Source organism: Diadema setosum, chromosome 14 (assembly GCF_964275005.1).
Source record: "Diadema setosum chromosome 14, eeDiaSeto1, whole genome shotgun sequence".
NCBI classification, from domain to species: Eukaryota; Metazoa; Echinodermata; class Echinoidea; order Diadematoida; family Diadematidae; genus Diadema; species Diadema setosum.
The window spans coordinates 24,921,788-24,937,731 of record NC_092698.1 but is presented as its reverse complement, the minus strand read 5'-3'; the positions used below and the strand labels follow the sequence as shown (position 1 = coordinate 24,937,731).

The 15,944-nt window shown below is 39.8% G+C and overlaps 1 pseudogene; it reads left to right on the top strand.

Annotated features, from left to right (window-relative positions):
* The first annotated feature begins 6,222 nt into the window (after nt 1-6,222).
* On the top strand, nt 6,223-15,647 carry LOC140237971 (hydroxysteroid 11-beta-dehydrogenase 1-like protein; annotated as a pseudogene).
* Nucleotides 15,648-15,944: the final 297 nt, after the last annotated feature.

Here is a 15,944-nt window from a genome sequence, read left to right as displayed (position 1 = left end):
AAGCCTCCTAGATGTAGCCTCATTCATAGTCATACCCACTAACGTACAGGCCACAAGTTTCCCAATTTTCCAGATAAGCAATAACTGCAAGCATTAAGTGTTATCAGTTTTGTTAATCTCTGCCGCTTCAGGCACACTCATTTCTATGCAGAGCACAGCACAGAAGAAATAGTAGTATGCATAGCATTTTTTTTCCCTCTCTCTCTGTACCCGAAATTCTAATTATATCCCTACTGCTGTGACGTATGATGTTAAAAAGGCCAAAAACCAAGCCAGCGTAAACCCAATCGAAGTTTTATCACCCGACATGCGTTACCATACCAACCCAAGTGAATCTCTTGATTACAATGCACCTAGTATCTTAAAATTGATCTTGAATAAATCGGTCTGGATATACATCAGTATGGCCTGTATGGGCATGTACTAATGGGTTTTCTCAACCCGACGGGATAATTATGTAAATATCACACGAAGTGAGTATGGACGGGAGTATAGCGGCAGGGGCAGCGAGTCTGCGTTAGATCTTTGAAAGCGTGACAAATGCATGCTGACATAATTTATGTGTAATTGATATCGAACACGTCAGAAATAAGACCAACACTGTCCCTTTAACACTTTGCAGTCCTTCCAGATATATTCCACAAAGTACATACTAGAAGATGAAACAGAAACAGAACAAAACAAAACAAAAACAAAGAACAAATCAATCGCCTGCTTCTCAGCGAAAGCAAGCACATCGCTCGGTCCTGTGTTATCGCTTCAGTATTGGGCAGTTTGTGAAGCTTCTTTGAAAGTGAACTTTTATAATGATATACCGAGTCATATGCCTTTTGAAACAGTGTATACGGGCCTATTGATTACCGGGTACATTATTCGGCCATGCAGATCTGGCTGCTAACTTCTATACTTTTTTAGATTCCCGCCTTCAGAATGCTTTTCTGTTTTTTTTTTTTGTTTTGTTTGTGTTCTTGTTTCATTTTGTTTTCTTTTTGTCTCGTTTTGTTGATTATTGCTACTTTTTTTTTTTTTTTTTTTTTTTCTTTTGCTCTGCAGGTGTTGATCAGTTGCCCTGGCCCTGGTAACGGTCATGACGAGTAGCATTCAATCTGTACCTGAATCTATGGTCATTATTCGTCTTAGGAATACGAAATGTGTCAAGTAGTCTTCTATTACAGTGACACAGAGAGCTTTTACTTACTGTAAGTGGTCAATTCAGGTGAAACTAGAGCCACCTCAGGCCACATAAATGTCTCTACACATTTATTTTTCGTTCTTTTCCCTGTCCGTTTTCAAGCAGGAGCAAAGGTTAGACTTTGAAAATCTGCTATAGTTGGCCCTTCAAAATGTTACAACCTGTATAAAAAATATTATGTATAACGAGATCCCACATGGAGAGTACGTGTCATGCTTACAGACATTACGCAAAATCAACTTCCAGAAGGACGAGAAGGACGTTAATGGTGTAATTATCGGCCTTTTGTTGACTCGAATGTGGGCCACGAGATAGGGAGTATGATTCCAGAGATGTAACCTTGTGACTGCGAATTGCATGCTGTACAATACATGTATACGTGTACCCAATGATCGTATCTATTGAAGTCACATCGCTCTAGTTTCTCTTCGAGACTCACCACCGGGGGCGGGGGGGGGGGGGGGAACCTAATCAATCATCACTCACCGGTCCATGCGAGACATCTCTATTGTGTTTTGTTCAGGCCTTTTCATTGCCCAGACTTGCATAGACTCTGCCCACCTGCCCACGGTTGATAAGTCGGAGAACTTTTGGTCATATCATTTGAAAGGGAATCATATTTTTCTATGTAATTTATCACGTCACTGTCCGTGTCATTCACGGAACACATGACTTCATTCTCTGATCAGAGATCTGATCTGTACAAACATCGTTATTGAAACTATTGCAAATATATCTTCCTTTGATAGGAGTCCTATACCCAATTTATTCTAGTACTGGACTATTTTAGACCTCAAGAGAGTCGTTTCCAGGCAAGGACACGAGAGCCATTTTACATATACAATGTATGTTATACTTCTGCTGATCCGTCTGTCTGTCCGTCCGTCTTTCTATCTGTAATCAATTTTGTGTCAAAAACTGAGATATCCTAATAGAACTTGTAATATGTACGTTTGAGTGGACGAAGTTATGCCTATTAACTTTTAGGTGCATATACGCAAAAGGTAAAGCCCAAATTCTCAAAATTTCATTATTTTCCCTCATGTCTATGCAATGCCTGAAGGTATTTTATCATTAACGTAGTGTCTGCATGTATTACCAGATAAAGATTCTCCGGGCGAGTTTAGGGGCTGGGGGGGGGGGGGGGGGGGGTTGGGTGTCAATGCTAAAATGTGACTTTTATTTTCTCCATATCTCGAAAATGGCGTCAAGGTGTCATGAAACGTATAGAGCATATGCATGTACTGCCTGACAGTGATTGTTTTGAGAATCCTGCGGTCATGGGTAAAAGATCAAGGGTTAGAGGTCAGGTTAAAATGCTAAAATTCTACTATTCAATGCTGAAATTACACTTTTTCTCGATATTTTGGAGATTACTCAATAATGATGAAATGAAATGAAATCATTCATTGTTTAAACTTGATAGAAATACATGCATTACTGCACAATGATTCTGTAGGGAAAATAGTTTATGATTGTTTCAATTTACTATTTGCCATCAACAATATGTCTTCTCATTGTGAAGGACAGCGTTGTCTTCCAGCGGATGTAAAAGCAGCATGAAGATGTGTATTTTTTGAGAGCACTAGATAATTGTGGCTCTGTTGCCTTCGTAATGATGTATGTTTATCCAACACTTTGTACCTGCCAGAGATAGTCCTACTATATGAAAGAGTATTCTGCTTGTACATTGGCACGAAAGACAAAATACTTTTCATCCAATCAGAAATTTATCCACTTCGTTTAACTGTAGTGTGGTAGAGCAATAAACTCCGAACAAGTTTTTTTTTTTTTCACTCATGTTGAAATTTATACATTTAAGTCGATCATGTGCTATTTTTTCCTTGCGAGTTTTTTTATTTTTTTATTTATTTTTTTTTTTTTAGTTTTGTATCTTTGATGATCATGCATTTGCCCATGGTCACTTTTACAGTAATGGGTGTAATTTTGGTATGGCAAAAAGGTGAAAAAAGACATTTTCTATTTTCTATTTACTGTTTTCTTGGCCTTTATTTTGTGTTGGAACGTCAGCATTTTTACATTTTATTTTTGTCATCCTGGAGCTTAATCTGTTCGCTAGACATGACAAATACAGTGGTTATTATTATTGTACATGAGATGATTTGAGTAAAAATAACACCAAATTTTTGGTCGCCAACAATAGCCAAAAAGAATATACAAAGGACAATTATATTGCATCCTTTCCTTTGCTGTGAACAGTTGAAATATAAAAACATTTTTATCCTGACAGAAGGTTGTCACAATCATTTGAATACAAACTTTAAATTACGAGATTGATATAGTACTAAACAAACTCTTCACATAAAGCATTATTTCGTAAACGAATATCAATCCAAATTCCAACGAAATTGAATTATTTTTGTCGAAGTTGAAATTTCATACTTGTGTGTTTCGGAGGCTTCAAAATTGCTAACAGAATAATGTACTGAGTATGTACACGTCTATGGTATTCACAGTAATAGTAGGCAAATATCACAACATGCTATAGAATTATTAAAACAAAGTATAGATGAAATGTGAGCAACAGTATTCCGATATAAATTTGTACATTTATGGCAGAGCATACAAGTCTTCTTCATGCCCTATGCTTTGAGGTCAATGGCATCCACACCATATGTGCAGTTGAGGAGCATTTGTTTTGGAGGCAGTATTAAGTTGCCAACACATAGGTATTCTGATATTTCATTGGCTTCATCATTCGTAACATAGAAATAGGTATATTTTAATGTAAAATGAAGTGCAGTAATGCAACTGTTTCGAAAATTTCACATTACTGGCATACATGTGATGTCATGGTATGCATTTTTTTTTATTGCTGTAAGAGATAAAAGAAACATAACTTTTGGTGGAGTCACTAGCGGCCGCAAAATTGTGGATGTGTTCAAAATTTTTGCAACTTCCAGCTTTGGTCGAACACACTCGCAAGAGAATCGCATAGCGAGCACCTACGCCCAAATCGATCTCGATCGCATGTCGAATCGCACAGGCGTGTGTTGATGCTGCCTTTGTATTGGACACAAAATCACTATTAGCAAAAGTTAGGTAAAGGGTTCGAAAATCGGTTACTGACAAGGAATGTTAATGTTCAAAAGAAAAGTCATTGGTAATATCGTATTAATGGATTTGAAAAAATATTTGTAAGGAATGCTAATATGGATTGGGGTGTATGTGTGTGTGTGTGGGGGGGGGGGGGGGGGTAGAGCCCCGAGGGAGGCTTAGAAGGCATCGTGATTGGGGAAAATCAGTGTGTATGTATAGACATGCTGAAAATCACAACATGAATATACATTAGATAAAGTCTCAATGTAGTAGACCTACCTGAAAAAAAAAAAAAAAAAAACCGATACGAAATTGATGAAACTGATGAAATCAGGTTTTTTTTTTTTCTAGTATAGGACTGGCTTGAGATTGTTTACAAGTATAATTGTGAAACATTGATAAAACCTGCAGATGTTGCTACACCTCTCCTTAGTCTCTTTGCAATATGTCTGTCTTGTAATAGTGTTGATTCTAAGGTGGTCGAGATGGCAAGCGTTTTACACCTTGTTGAGGATCAAGATGACCGCGGAAAGATACGGGGCGAAGATAAAGACAAACAGCAGACAGACAGACCGACAAACAGACGGACTGAGAGAGAGAGAGAAAGGGGTGGAGAAAGAGAGAAATAGAAACAGGCAAGTACAAACACACGCACACGCACACGCACACAACAAAAAGACAAACAAACAAACAAAAAAGACGTTCAAGTATAGGAGTATAAGGCTTGCAAATAAGTAACGTCTGTCCGTGCCACTTGGCACAGGTTTGTTTGTTTGTTTGTTTGTTTGTTTCGAATCCCCGAATACTTCAGCATATCGTTTGTGACACACCAGTTACATTGTGTCACTCATGATGAATGTCACGGTAAGCTAACCCATTGTTAATTGACGCTCTCTGACCTAAAGGACTCTGTTCGTGTCGGGCAGGGTTGGCGTGCAGTAATTGCAAATCCTGATATTTTGCCTTGAGTAGATATGATGCACGCCAACCTGTGCCAACCAACATGAAAGGATTTCATTCTATTTCATCTTATTTTACTCTCTTTTAGAGTTTTTCAATCATGCGTGTTCCATTACCTCGCTCATTTTTCTTTCTTTCTTTTTTGTGTATTATCATGATCACAATCTGAATCACTGGAGCAAAACGCGATATGATAGCTCGGTGTGCGGCATAAGGACCGTTAGTACAGATAGCTTTCATGGTCAGACAACACGTACCGCGAAATGCTGAAGTGTGGCCATTGTTGAGAGAGGGAGACCTAAATGGAACAGGTAAGGACACCGCACAAAGGACACATCCATGTCTCAAAGCCTCCGTGTGTCAGGTCATTGATTGGCGAGGTGAGCTGAGGTGAGCTTGCATTCCCTTCTGATCGTCCCAGACTACAGGATACGCAATTCACATACAGGTAAAAGTAGGCCTTTTGACTTGTTGATATATAAAATCACTCAATGATAGTTAATGGCTGTGATAACTTTGTAAGCGCACGCGTAGTGTTTAGTGTAAAGCTATTTAGTAAAATATTAAATTTCTTTGCGTATGTGTGTGTGTGTGCGTACTTGTGTGCGTTTGTGCAAGTAGGGAATCAATTACAGTAAAATATGTCACCCTATACCTATTTTTGTTGCATTGACCATTTGTCTATTTGGATTGTCTTATTGAGAGAAATTCCAAGACTATAACTGAAGTATCATGGTAATTGGATGAAAGTGCATTGCGGCCTTCGGGCCTGGTGGGACTGTCGTTTAGTTAGTGTTTGTCCATCATTCTTTATCTTCCGCTGCACGACGCATTATATATTATGATGGCATTGACGGGGAACACACCACAGTGCGTCTTTTCATCTGGTGACTTAAATAATGTCTGGTGAAACGGTCGGTTACATCGAGCTGAGTCGTTCGTCGTGTGTCGAACTCCTGTTTTCAATTCTTTTCACACCCCTAGGTTCATTTCGACAGACCGGCTATATAATGTATTCATGTAAAGTTTGGCTGGCGGTGGCTGCATTGACTGCTGCTGCTGGGTTGCTAGGATTCGTCTCCCGAGAAGAGTTTGACCCGAGTGAGTGAAGTTAAGATTAATGTTTTATTTTTATGTTTCTCATGTAGCGCGCCATTTGCTTGTCATGTAGGAGTAATATATACGTGATTCATTATGTCACAATGAACACCAACAAAATCTTTAGTATAAAAAGCTTTTATATGAATAACATTACAATATTTTCTTTCAGTACACTTTATTCTCTGAATGCCAATGATTGTGACGCCCTATACAATCGTCCCGGTAACATCATGCATTGCAGTATTATGGAAAGAATTTAAACCAAAGTAGCAAGTTTGGTTGTTTATTCTTTGGGCGTATGGAATGTCGTAAAATGTAGCTGACTTTCAGAAGAGTAATATTATTCCGTTATATTGCTATGAAACTATATATCCTGGTAAGGGTATTGGCATATATGGTATGGCATTAATGGTATGGTATTGATAATAAAGGAGCTCGGAATGCAATCGGCAAATATCTTGATGTAAAATATTCCGTTCAAGTTGACCTGTTAGTGTATTCCCATAGCACGTTCAAATAAATAGGCCTAGTACAAATAAGGGGAAATATCATTGGGCAAAGAAAATGCATGGAATCAGTTTTATCGGGGTTGCAATAGGTAAAATAAGAAAAGACGTTTTATATATTTATTTATAATAATAATAATAATAATAATAATAATAATAATAATATATATATATATATATATATATATATATTATAATGTATATATATATATATATATATATATATATATAGATATAGATAGATAGATATGTATATATATAATATAATGTATATATATATATATATATATATATATATATATAATATCATATACTATGCAATGCGTTTTGGTCAATGGCTCAACTACAGACATCCTGTCCTCTTTAAACTAATTTTTGGCTAGCTTTACAAAGTTTGAGAATAAGTCGATGTGAAGGATGCAACTTATAAGAATGGAAAACCATTCTTATCATAAGAGGAAATAACGAAGCTAGTAGGCCTATATGAACAGTTCCATGAGAGGTTTGTGACGTAGCCTCATCCCGTCAATACGTGGCTGTGAGTTAACGCCGTTTCATGAGTATGTATTAAACTTTCATTGGGCTCCAATCCTATCCTATTCTAGATCCGATTTTGATGAAATATCCTCGCCATTCTGTTCGTTTAACACCTTATTTTTTTTTTAACTATACATGTATTTATTAAATGTGCTTTGTTGTAGATTACTCAGGCAGCACTGTATTAAAAAAAAATAAAAAGAACAGAATGGATGAAATTTAGCAATAGGCCGATTGCAGTATATAGGCCTGTTCGTTGTCCTCTTGAAACATTATTGTAGACTGCCACTCTGAAATTATGTTCAATCAGAAAAACGAGATCTGAACATGTTTAAAGAGGAATTCCAGTCCAGTATAAGTTAGTTTTATAAAGAGTACAATCTTACGAGTACCGCAGTGAAAATTTGATCCATATCAGATAAATATAAGGGGAGTTATGAAATTTTGAAGTTTCGCTAATTCCTGCAAAGGAGTTCTCGTACAGTGATGTGAATAGGCAAGAATGAGTGAGCTGATGATATCACCTCCCTCAATTTTACGTTGCTTGTCTAAAAAAAAAAAGAAAAAAAAGAAGAATAATAATGACGAAAGTCAAAGTTTCTGTTATTGAAGTGTAACTTCAGAATAATGATCAGCTAGATATAACATCAATAAATTATCAGGATTGATGCTGGGGCGTAATTGCGTTTGATTGAAAAACTGGAAATGCATTTTTTTTTAATGAGCAAACGATATATTGGTAAGTTGTGAGGGGATGACATCATCACTTCACTTGTACATTCATGTTGACCGTTCAAGAACGGTTTCTTGAAAAAAAACTAGTGAAACTTCAAAATATCATAATTTCCTCATATTATAATCATCCGATTTTGATCAATTCTTGTTATCATGCTAAGAAATTTTACCCCTGTTCAAACAAACTTTCAACTGCACTGGAGTTCTCATTTAGGTAGGGGACCTAGATCTCAATAACTGAGTACCTGAAGTGTCTGCCTCGTGAAAGAAGTGTAATTGTCTCACTCTGATCAAGCGCCTTTTGTAAGGCTGACCTATACCCCAGAAGCGTTATGACATTCAGACAGTCTGATCTGTGGGGCTTCGGGAGTTCCCGAATTCTGTTTCTGGGTCATTAATTAACAGAGCATAGTGTGTGTCATGTTCACGAAAAAAAGAAAGAAAATAAAATGAGGCAGAAAGGGCAACTGTGCCATGGCCAGGGTCACTCAAAGTTCGACCATGTTTCACGCTGGTGTTGCATTTTTTTGATGACAGGTGGTCGACAGTTACTGAACTCTTACGATGTGCTCGCACTTACATGATGGTATCAGTTTTTGGTCCTTATTGTAAACTTAGTAGTACAGGTAGTTTTACCCCAGACTGAAACTGGGTGCGAGAATGTTTTAAGTATGTTTGTTGGGTTGGGGGTCAAGGGTAATAACGGAAAGGCATTGATTTTGTTGTAATTTTATAATTATTGTATTTCTTTTATTGTTGTTTTTCCGATTTTTTTTTAAAGAAAGAAAAGAAGTGGGAGAGGTGGAGGGCTGCAGCCTCCAGCCCCCCCCCCTTCAGCAACCCTTGTGAAAGAATGTTAAACATAGATAACTTGGCCCGAGTACAAGTTATTTCACCTCAAATATCGCTATCTGTAATTGAGCAAAAGGCTTTGATCAATTATTGAGTCAACGGATTTGATAATCAGGGAACAAGTCCAGGGAACATGTCCAGGGAACAATTGATTGTCATTGACCAGTCGTTATGGTATCTTTCAAAGTTAATTTCCTGACATCTGAACAAAATTGAATATTGATTTGGTTTGATTAAGTCCAAGGTGATACTACAGCTATACATATTTTGTAAGCAGCAAGCCCTAATAATTGCAGTTTAGTTCCTGCATTGTGCTCATGAACAGTGGCTAGAATTAAGACAATTAAGGAACAAGCAAAACAATAACAAACAACCACAACGACGAAACATAAAGAAAAATCATCACAAAACAAAACAAAACAAAACAAAACAAAACAAAACAAAACCGAACTGTGGAATGGTTTTCTTTGACATAATTGGTTAGGCATACCAACTCGCAACCTTACTCACGTCGATGCAATCATAGTAGTTTAATTTGTTCAACATGCAATTCACACGAGTGTCATGATTGCTGCAGCCCATCTATCACCTATTACCATGCGTGTTAAAGTAAAATTGTTTCAAATTCATGAAATTTTCCGTCGAGGTGTTTTCATTGCAACTGATTGACAAATTGCCCTACATCGACGTAATAAGCACTTAATTGATCAGTGTTTTAGTAGTAGCCATGATAAAAAAAAAAAAAATCATGGGCGAGTATGTACGCCCATGATTTTTTTATCATGGCTACTACTAAAACACTGATCAATACAGTGCTTATTTACGTCGATGTAGGGCAATTTGTCAATCAGTTGCAATAAAATTGTTTCGTAGTTTATTGATGGTCATCCTTACCACCAACAAATCATACACTAGTACTGCACCTCACTGACACACACACACACACGCAGACAGACAAAAAAAAAAAACACACAAAAAACACCCTTCCCCTTATACATGTACTTATTTCATTATCTATTACCTTCCTAGAGAGCATCAGAGGCAAGCGAGTGATTGTCACAGGAGCAAGCACAGGGATTGGTGAGCAGCTGGCCTACTGGTACTCCAGACTTGGTGCCAGAGTCCTCGTCACTGCCAGGAGAGAGGCTGTCTTACAACAAGTAAAGTTTTATGGCGTTGGAAATAACTTTTTGTTGACAATAGCGGCGTCCATTCATTTCACCATTGATCTCTATGGATATTTGGTAGAACATGTTACACTTGGTAAACCACGAGGGGCGCTCTTGCCACGAACCATTCAGTGTCGTATTCTGTATTCAGTGTATTATTTGTATATAAACTCTCGCAGTGATAGTTTACATAAAGCGATTAATTAGTTCTTAATTAGTTCACATTATACAGGCTGTACCTGTGTTTGGAAACAGGAAACAAAAGGGTCGACATTATGTCAATTTCAGTTTTGAGGCTACAATCTCCAGGCTTTACTCTCTGCCGCAGCATCTATCTGGGTGGTTAATGAAGCATTTTGCCATGTTCTAAAAAGTTGAACATCACAGTGAAGTGGATATCACATTAGTTATTATTATTAGTAGTAGTTTTAGTTATCATCATCATCATCACCATTATCATCATCATCATTATAAAGAAGCCCTCAATAAGGACGCACTGTCCTATATCTCTGAGAGTTAGGTAGGCCTATTATTACACCTGAAACCATGCAAGCTTATTAACTTCAAATCCATGGTCTTGCTCACCTAGCTTCTACCAATTCTATCTCCAAGGTGGTGGCAAAGTGCAAGGAATTAGGTGCGGAGGATGCATTTTACATTCCCTTGGACATGGGGAATTATAACGACACCGAGCCGCTCATTAGGGAAGCAGAAAGACGCTTTGGGGGTCTCGACCACCTGTTACTCAACCACATCTATTCCAACTATCCTCAGCTGTGGGAAGGAGGCAAACTTGACCTGTTGCAGAAATATATGGACATCAATTTCCGCTCCTACGTCGCGCTGGCAACCCATGCCACGCCCGTCCTGGCCAAGAGTAACGGCAGTATAGGCGTGGTCTCTTCCATTGCAGGTCAGTGCTTGGTGGTTAGCTTTTATTTCATTTTATTTTATTTTTTTTTTTCTGGTGAAGGTCCTGGCGAGGATTGTACAACTCGACCTAGAAAGGCAAATCCAATTGAAAACGAATTTGACTTTAAAAAATACTGTTAAACAAGCAGATAATTGCTACACCGAATTGATTTTTTTTTTTTTTTTTTGAGGCGATGACATAAATGTCTGATGTAACTTGAACATTATCTCTTCAGTTTCCAGCTTGATTTGATTTCAATTTGTTGAAATTATCAACTGGAGCATGGGTTGTAGTTTATCCGAGTGACGTTACCATCTCAACTTAGTTATCATTCTGGGAATGACAGACAGACCAGGAATACTTTTCTGGAGGGAACGCATGTATGGTACTGCCCTTTAAGACGGGAACATACGACATTTTCCTGAAGGCAATGGTCATGATGGTTATGGATACAACAATGTGTTTACGAACTACCAACATCCATATTCCAAAAAGCCTGAAGAATAATTCCGGTCCTTGATGTAATAGGAGTTATTACCATCAATACAGAAAGTTTGGAGGGATTTTTCACATTCCTCACATTGTGCAAACGTAGACGGTAACACGATGTTATTGTGCTCGTTGGTAAGAGGGGGGGGGGGGGGGTAAGGGTACATGTACTACAATTCCAATTTTCCTTGGACCAAAATGATGAGAACAAATGGCGTAAATCCGTACTGAGGAGTGGGGGGGGGGGATGGTCACCATCACCACGATTACAAGCCCATAACCGGACCGGCGCAGCCTTGGGGGGGGGGGGGGGGGGGGGGGGGGAGCTTGGTGAACCCCCCCCCAACACACACACACACACACACACTTTACAGGGATCGGATGTCCCACTCTTTTGCATGGAATAAGTTATAGTGGGAGGAAAGTGGCAGCAAAAATATGAAGACGTTTTGTTCTTATTGCTTTTTTTTTTTTTTTTTTTTGCTTGTCAGATGACTTTCGGCGGAAAATGAGACCTTAAAAGTATGAAAACATTTTTCTTTATGTTTTTGAAATATCTCTGAGAGGGAGCGGAACGACCGAACGGGGGGAGGGTGCGTATCCTCTCCACACGAGGAGATTTTGCATTTCAGACCTGAAATTCAGCGATCTGGTGCACACTTTTGGTGAAATTTTGTTTTCTTTTCTTTAAAAAACAATAAGAAAATGAAATATTCACAATATATTATTGAATGACTAAATCGTGGCATTTCAGCTCTTGCTCCGCCTGTGCGACATCACTGTGAAGGTCTACTAACTAATGGGGCCTATCACCGGCGTAGACAGGATTTGATCTTAGGAGGAGCGGTTATGTGCGGCCACGGAGGAGCGAAGCAAGCGAGGGGGGGGGGGGAGGGTATGGTAGGGAGGTTTCCCCCTCCCACGATGAAATCTTTTTGCATTAATAATTTAGACATTTTACAGTCCCAAAACTGCCGTTGTAGCTATATTTTTCGCTTTGGAAACTAAGGAGGGCCGCACCGGGCGCAACTGCTGTCAATCACTGGCAGCAACATCAGGAGAATGGCATAGCAATTAAATGCGAGCGAGCGGAGCGAGCGAGCTTGAAATTTTTGACATTTTACAGTCTAAAAACTGCCGTTTGTAGCTATATTTTTCGCTGTGGAAATTAAGGGGGGGCCGCACCGGGCGCAACTGCTGTCAATCACTGGCAGCAACATCAGGAGAATGACATAGTGGTTAAATGCGAGCGAGCGGAGCGAGCGAGCTTGAAAATTTTTGACATTTTACAGTCCAAAGACTGCCGTTTGTGGCTGTATTTTTTCGCTTTGGAAATTAAGGGGGGGGGGGCACACCGGGCGCAACTCCTGGCAATTACTGGCAGCAACATCAGGAAAATGGCATAACGATTAAATGCGAGGCGAGCGAAGCGAGTGAGCTTGAAAATTTTGATATTTTACAGTCTAAAAAACTGTCCTTTGTGGCTGTATTTTTTTTGCTTTGGAAATTAAGGGGGGCGCACCGGGCGTAAACTGCTGGCAATTACTGGCAGCAACATCATGAGAATGGCATAATGATTAAATGCGAGGGAGCGAAGCGAGTAAGCTTGAAAATTTTGACATTTTGCAGTCTAAAAAACTGTCGTTTGTGGCTGTATTTTTTCGCTTTGGAAATTAAGGGGGCGCACCGGGCGAAAACTACTGGCAATTACTTGCAGCAGCATCAGGAGGATGGCATAATGGTTAAATGCGAGCGAGCGAAGCGATCGAGCTTCAAAATTTTGACATTTTGCAGTCCCAAAACAGCCGCTTGTAGTTATATTTTTCGCTTTGGAAATTAAGGGGGGGGGGGCGCACCGGGCGAAAACTGCTGGCAATTACTGGCAGCAACACAAGGAGAATGGAATAATGATTAGTAATGCGAGCGAGCGAAGCGAGAGAGCTTCAAATTTTGACATTTTACAGTCCCCAAACTGCCGTTTGTAGCTATATTTTTCGCTTTGGCAAGTAAGGGGGCGCACCGGGCGCAACTGCTGTCAGTCATTGGCAGCAACATCAGGAGAATGGCATAGCGGTTAAATGCGAGCGAGCGGAGCGAGCGAGCTTTAAAATTTTGACATTTTACACTCCAAAAACTGCCGTTTGTAGCTATATTTTTCGCTTTTGTTTGTCCCACTTTTATGGGGGAACCACCCCCCCCATCGACGCCTCTTCATAATATAAGATCTGATCCACACTCTTTGATAAATTAGGGAAATATACGTCAATATCAAAAGTGTACAAAGTTTATCGAAAGGGATCCTGTATAGCAGAGCATTTGCATGTTTATGATTGCAATACAACGATCTGGTGCATAATTCTGGCGATATTTGGACAATATTTTCCATGAAGAAAGTTCGAGATTTGTCCTCATCTCGGGAATTGCTTGGGGGATAAATGAGATTTTGTCTGCCTAAACACATCCGTATAGGGGCGGGCAAATGCCCCTTTGCCCCCCCCCCCCCCCCAATAGATTCGACGCCCCTGATCTTCCCTGGGTATGCCCATCCTGACTGAGTCATCAGTCACTGTCGTTTCTCAATAATGATTCAGGAAATGGAGGGGGTTCAATTATGGCGATATTTTTTTTTGTTATTGTTTGTTTGTTTGTTTTCGTACATATTTTGCAGATGGTCCCCAGTTACTCGCGTCATAGGATGTTTACATGTAGGCCTATACTATTTGACGTTGTCAACGTCTGAGCCATACTCGCAGTGTATGTCGATGTTACTTTCTTCGCGAGCGAGCGAAGCGAGCGAGCGCCTGAGAAAATTGTATATACATTTTCCTACAAGATAGCATATATTGTTCAGCTCTGTTACCTGTCTGAAGGCCGGCGTACAAACGTCATGCAATATGCCAAAATTGATACATATCACATTTCTGCTTCCTCCATTTTTTCCTCAAGATTCAGGGGGGGGGGGATGATTGTACAGGCCATCCCCCCCTCCTCCATTTCAGGGGGGGATATACCCCCCCATCCCCCCCCCCCCGGGATTTACGCCCATGGAACAAATGCTGTAATATGTGGTAATGTGCGTACGTAACCTTGTCACGTCTTTGTTATATCGGAAAGGGAAGACAAGGTGAAAACTTGATTTCACATCATTCTTGTTGCTCCCAGGACAAGTGGCCCTTCCGTTTTTCCCGTCGTACTCGGCGAGCAAGTTTGCCCTCCACGGTTTCTTTGGATCGCTGAGACACGACTTCGACATCCAAGGACGCAACATCTCCATCACAGAGCACATCATTGGTGAGTTGATCACAATATTCATTTTCATTTTCGTCTTCACTTTATTTCATTTCATTTCATTTTATTTCATTTCATTTCATTTCATTTCATCTCATTTTATTTTCATTTCATTCATTTCATTTCATTTCATTCATTTCATTTCATTTCATATCAGTACATTCCATGGAATTCATGTTCATTTCGAAATCTCATTTTATTGTCACTTTCATTATCATTCTCACGTCCATTCTCGATCTCATTACTCAGCCTCGTTTTCATTTCCAATCTCAATCTCATTCCAATTCTCATTTCCATTTCTGCTTCCTACCCTCGTTCTCATATATTATCTCATTATTTTCGTCCTGCTCCTCGTTCTATGATTCTCACGCATATTTCCCTTATTTTTATTATTCCAGGAGCAATCAACACCACCAATGCGCTGAAATTCACAGAGGGCGCCCTCCACCCCTCCACACTGGACTCCACCCCAGAGGATACGGCGTACCGTATCATGGAGGGCACTGCCATGAGAGAACGGAGGGTGTACTTCCCGCTGTCTGCGCGACTCACGATGGTCAGGATTTCATGCCAGCGTCGCTTGACAAAATGTTCAGACAGAGTTTCAGCGAGGATACTGCAGGTATAGCCAGAAATGTGGTCTACCCGTGAGCGGCGACTTTGCCGGCGGGAGCAAAACTGTATGTGCATTCCTTTCAACACGCTCATTTGGAATTTGGACAATTATTTTGAAAGATCATCACTATCTGTTGAATTGTTCCGATTTCTCTCAAAGTTCTTCTGCGTGAGGTTGCTTCATTTTGTGTAAGTTGTAGCGCAATTTCAGTGGCTGATCTGGAGTGTGAAGGGGGAGGGAGACTAGGGGGTTTACCACCATCCCCCCACTTGGGCTGTCATGTGAAAATGTGATGTGGAATATTTTACTTGATATAAACAGACGTTATCATGCACTGCTGTTTATGGTCTCCATTGTGCGAGTATAGATGCCAGGAAAACACCACCTACAAGGGCTCAAAATAGAAAAACAAAACAAAACAAAACAAAACAAAATCGCCGAGAAGGGTTGACAGCCCCCTCTCGGACCCCCCCCCCCACTTCCCGGTTTGCACTTCGCCGCTTCGCGGCTCGTGGACGATGCTCCG